General features: G+C 35.5%; 1 protein-coding gene across 2 annotated transcripts in view; it reads right to left on the reverse strand.

Moving 5' to 3' along the window:
- The window catches only part of atl (atlastin GTPase), a 93,443-nt gene that overhangs the window by 46,090 nt on the left and 41,344 nt on the right, over positions 1–6,009 (reverse strand). The window lies entirely within an intron of this gene.

The raw sequence follows: 6,009 nt of genomic DNA on the forward strand, positions 1-6,009 counted from the left end.
CGTGCCACGCCCTTGTCCAAAATTTTTCTAATTTTCTATTTTGCGTCATAAGTTCAACTCACCTACCAAGTTTCATCTCTTTATCCGTCTTTGGTAATGAATTTTCGCACTTCTTCGGTTTTTCGAAATTTTCGATATCGAAAAACTGGGAGTGGTTATAGTCCGATATCGTTCATTTAAAATAGCGATCTGAGATGAGTGCTCAGGAACCTACATACCAAATTTCATCTAGATACATCAAAATTTACTCAAGTTATCGTGTTAACGGACGGACGGACGGACGGACATGGCTCATTCAAATTTTTTTTCGATCCTGATGATTTTGATATATTGAAGTCTATATCTATCTCGATTCCTTTATACCTGTACAACCAACCGTTATCCAATCAAAGTTAATATACTTTGTGAGCTCTGCTCAACTTAGTATAAAAATATATAATTATGTACAATATGGAATTTTTTTGTCGCCGACGAAAAAGCTTAATTATCGTTAAAGGTTACAATGAACTTATGAAGTGTTATACTATGTTCAAACAGAAAAATAAATTGATGCAATTTCGATTTAAATTGAGTGGTGTTCATACAACTCATTTTAGCTTACACAATAGTAATTTGATAGTTGGTTGGCTCATCTCTACAGCAACAACATACCTTTGTTCAGACTGTCAAAATATGCGTGTTGGTATTAGGCGAATGGAATGGAATGAAAACATACAATTTTGAAATTTTTGTGTGTTGTCAGAAAATGTGTTCAATGCTTTGGTTTCATTTTGAGTTTGCCATCTTCTTTTGACAATCCCTACTCCAGTGAAATGAAAAAAATAAAATCAGCTGATGAGATGAGCCAACCATATAGTTGAGCCATGCGTAACTGACGTTTAAACCTACTCAATAAACACACTTTCCAAGGTTGCATTTGCAGTTTGGAACAATTTATTACGCAATTTTTTTAAACAGGCAATTTATTATTACAATTTAATATATGATAAATTGCGCATTAAATTGCCCACATGGTATAAATTGCCAATTTGGTGTGTGTTTGTACATAGTATTATATTTCTTTAAAGTCAATTTATTTTTCACTTTTTAGTTAATTTTATTAACCAATAATAAAAGCTTATTTTTAAAAGTTTTTTTTCTTAAATTTTTTTTCATTTTGAATATTTAAAAAACAATGCATATTACATATTTGTATATTTAATTAATTAAAAAAGAAATGTTTTGCTTACAAATTTTTCTTCTGTCGTCTGTAAAAACAGCGTCGACAAAAATGGCGTCGTGTGAGGGCGATGACGACAGCAAATTTGCTTAGCGAATACTAAACATGCGTCGATAGTCGTCAATAGTTATCGAAAACGACGATGGCAATACCGGATTTAACACGTCTCTTCAAAAAACGCGAGTACTCTATAAATAGTGTAAGGAATACTCCTTTAGGAGTATAGGAGTGTTCCAAAACTAATCTGTATTCATACAAAAAATGTGCTCCAATTAACATTGCGATGTCCTAGGAGAGGAGTAGGTGATCCCACTCTCGCTTTGTTTGTGAGTATTCCATAGAGTACATACGTGAGAGTACTTTCCAAAGTACTTTCACTGTAGTACTCCATGGAGCACCCACAGAGGATCATATGCCAAAGTACTAAAGAGGAATTGTGTCGGAAAGAATTATCGGAGTGAATTTCATTGAAAATGAAAGTAAATGAAGAGGGGCAATACAACTTTTATATTTTATACTACGAATATTCTTATGTTATTTAGCATTTGCGTGAATAAAGAAACTAATATTTATCTATACTATAGTATGTGTACATAATACCAGTGCGCGGTTGCATTTTATCAGAGTTGCCATAGTAAAATTTTATTATCAGTTATTTGTATGCAATATTTTACTTTTGGCAACTCTGTTCGATCGTCATCGTGTCGTGATCACTGTCGTTAAAAAACGAGCAATGGTCGGCTGAAAAAATTGCAAAGGAGTATTGTTAGAGTACTCCAACATCAAGAAAATGGAACACGTAATCCACCAATTTTTGCAGGGGTGTCGTGAGTCGTCGTCGTTCAGTGACGACGACGACAATGACAATAAGGGTGAATGGCAAAACATGGGGGCTATCTCCAAAAACGGTGTACTGGAGCTTTGAAAACTGTTGTGAAGCCAATAACCAACTATGCTTCCTTAATTGAGTGGCCGAAGACCACGCAAAGAATAGCAATAACAAAATTAAGCAAACTGCATCTACTAGTTTGCATTGGCATAATGAGTGCGATGATACTTTAATAGATAAAAGGGGGACTCATGATAGCATATAAACTTATAAGGTGTAAAATTATATCCATTTACACACGCGGTTATATGAACGCACCTAGTAATACTCTTGATAAACTTGATTGTTTTTCAGCTGTATTATTTCCAAAAAAATTTTTTTGATGGTTATACAAATTAAAAAATACCAAGATTAAGTGAAAAATCAAAACTAAAACGTCTTTACTTGCTGATGTTGGATATTTTTGATGAAAATGCCGTCTGTAATGTCTGCAAGGTTGCATTCCTTTGAGTTTACCGCGTTTACACAATGAAATGTGCGCGTAAATTTATACAAATTGTGTAAATGATTTTTCATACAAAATTTGACAGCTCGTGCGTAAACTAGATAAATTTATACGTTTACACACTTTATAAGGCATTTATACGGTTACATGAGTCCCCCTAAAGAGGCAACACTTGCTTCACCAAGACTTAAAAACCTTTCTGAACTGAAGAACGGAAATATGACAGGGCATACGAAGGCTATAAGAAAATTCGTAGGAAATCCGATATGTGGACTATTTTTATATTGAAGTGAGACTTTCGCATTTACAACTGACTATTAATTAAATGAATGGTTTCTTGCATTTTGATTATAATATCTGATGACAACTAAAGCAGTTAATATAAAAAAGTGGTTTTATGGTGCACCCTAATACCTATGTGAGAGCAAGAAACTAGTTAGTGAAACTGAATACAATAACACTAAAATTACGTATTACAGTATAAAATGTCACTTTTTCCAGACCAGTTGGATATATGCCAATGAGACGTATTGAATATGTATTGTATGTACGAGGGACGGTAGAAGCATCATGATTAATTGACCTAAAATTACCATCACCCTCGGCATCATATCACTAATTGGCGCTTTACCACAAAAACGATTTGCAATCAGCACAAACCGATGTGAGCAGAAGAAGAGGCACGATCTTCATTGGCAGGACTAAACACGGAGATCGATTCAAGATTCCTGTGATTTTAGATTGCCGTCCTTGCGGGCGCATCAGCATCACACAAAAAAAAAACAACTTTATATATCAGAGCGATGTATGTATTTCGACGTGCTTAGTCCGTACCTGAGGTTCGTTTATATCGAAAAACTCCGATTGAGCAACTAGTAACGGAAATAGTTTACATAGGAATATGGCTTTAACCAAAAATATTATGTTATTATATTATTAAATGAAGGCACTACAACAATAAAGCAAGCTGCCACTCTTGTGTACGTAAACAAATCATCACTTACGCACATACATATAAGGCAACGGAGAGATACTCACAAGCGCGATGACTACGGCCGAATAGGGCTCACAAATACACACGCATATGACTATGAGAAACGTATAAACTACATATATACATGTATATCGCTGGTAACCAAGCAAGATATTCTAGAAGGCGAAACATCTAAACTTTAGTAGAAATATGCGAATGAAGCAACGGAAAGTATAACAGCAGCGCAAGCTGAGTAGTCAGCAATCAGTTTTGATTTAAGCACGCTATTGGTTGCGAAGTATAAGTGTTATTGTGAAGTACTTTCAAAGTAGTCTAATAAAGACCATTTTGCATTATTGAATATTGGAGTTATTTATTCAACAGTTTAGCAATTCGAAAGTTAGCAGAAGGTTTGGAATAAGCGGAATTTTCCTAAAATTCGTTACAATATAGTCTTTGTTATAAAAGTTGGGTTAGGTTGAACTGCACGCTAAATAACGAACTCACATAAACTCGATGTGCTCATTGTATTACCAAAATCAAACATCAAATGCTTGCGAAAATCTCGGAAGTGGTTTAGCAAACACTATCGAGTATTATCGACTGCTAAGTGAAATAGCAGAAGATGGGTTTGATGGTGAATGAGGACGAAACGAAGTACCTGCTGTCAGCGAGCAAAGAGTCACAGCATATGCGCCTTGGCAACCACTCTACTGTTGGCAGCTATAATTTCGAAATAGTAAAATACTTCGTTTATTTGGGAACCAGCATCAACACTAACAACAACATCAGCTCTGAAATACAGCGAAGAATCACTCTTGCCAATAAATACTACTTTGGACTAGGTAAGCATTTTAAAAGTAAAGTCCTCTCTCGGCATACGAAAAGCACACTCTGCAAGTAATTTATCGTTCCCGTCCTGCTATATGGTGCAGAAGCATGAACCATGACAACATCAGATGAAACGGCTCTGGGAGTGTTCGAGAGAAAAGTTCTTCGAAAGATTTATGGACCTCGACGCGTTGGCGATGGCGAGTACCGAAGAAAATTTAACGATGAGCTGTACGAGTTATACGCAGACATCAACATAAACATAAATAAATAAATGTAAGGCGCAATAATCTCCAAGAGATATAAGGCCGAGCTTCTCTTCCAATGTGCGTCGTGCTCCTCTTGATTTTGTCTACAAATTGGCCGGACGGGACCTACATGTTTTATGCCGACTCCGAACGGCATCTGCAAGGCAGATGAGTTTCACAGTTTTTCATGGCAGAAATACACCCGGAGCGCTTGCCAAACACTGCCGAGGGGCGACCCCGCTAGAGAAAAATTTTTTTGTCGCCGGTTGGCAGACAGAAGAAGCGATTGTCGCGCCTTATTGGAAGTAAGTGAAATAGCACCGTTTCGAAAACGTCCTATCTCAAAGGACTTACGCCACCCTCACGACCAAAAACCAATCAATGCACATATTAGGGATTTTTTTTATAAAGAAAACCGAAGAGTTTTGGGCAAATTCATAACAATAATAAGTGTGTGTGTTTTTTTTTTTAATTTATCGAATTTTTGAATAGAAAAATTACTGCAGTATACTTAGTAAATTGAACGAAGCCTACATCAGGCACAAGCTGATAGATTAACGAAATTTTTTGGGTTAAAAAACATTTAAATTGGTCAAGTATTGTTAAGCCTACAACGCACGTTGACAGTTTCCCTACCACAACGCATGCAAAAGAAAACGTCACATTTTGATTATTGTCATAATGAAAAATTAAAGCAACAATTGAGATATGTCCGTCCGCCTGTCCGTTAACACGATAACTTGAGTAAATATTGAGATACCTTAACCAAATTTGGTACACGAGCATATCTGGGCCCAGAATAGATTGGTATTGAAAATGAGCGAAATCCAAATCCAAAGCGAAAACCACGCCCACTTTTTATATATATAACATTTTGGAAAACACAAAAAACCTGATTATTTAGTAAATAATACACATAGAATGTTGAAAATTGACGTGTGGATTGATATTGAGACTCTTGATAAAAATTAGAAAAAAAATTTTTAAATGGGCGTGGCACCGCCCCTTTTATGACTAAGCAATTTTCTATGTTTCGGGAGCCATAACTCGAAGAATTAACATATCGTAATGAAATTGTGTACACGTATTTTCCTTATAGCAGAAAATATTTCTGGTAAAAATGGACGGGATCGGTTAAAGACCGCGGCAACTTAGATATAAAACAAGTTTAAAAGGTTTAAAAGGGTCGTAGACTAGAATAATAAGCTATAACTTAGGAAAAAATAGTTTTAAATCAATGATATTTCACTTATCAAGTTTTATTGTAAGAGGAAATGGGGAGACATTTTTTTTTAACGGGCGGTGCCACGTGTTATGTAGAAAAGTAAGTTATCTGAAATGAAATGTACAATTGAACCTCACGCTGAGTATATAATGTTCGATTACACCCGAACTTAGACAACT

The sequence above is a fragment of the Eurosta solidaginis genome, chromosome 1, assembly GCF_040869045.1.
Source record: "Eurosta solidaginis isolate ZX-2024a chromosome 1, ASM4086904v1, whole genome shotgun sequence".
In the NCBI taxonomy this organism is placed as follows: Eukaryota; Metazoa; Arthropoda; class Insecta; order Diptera; family Tephritidae; genus Eurosta; species Eurosta solidaginis.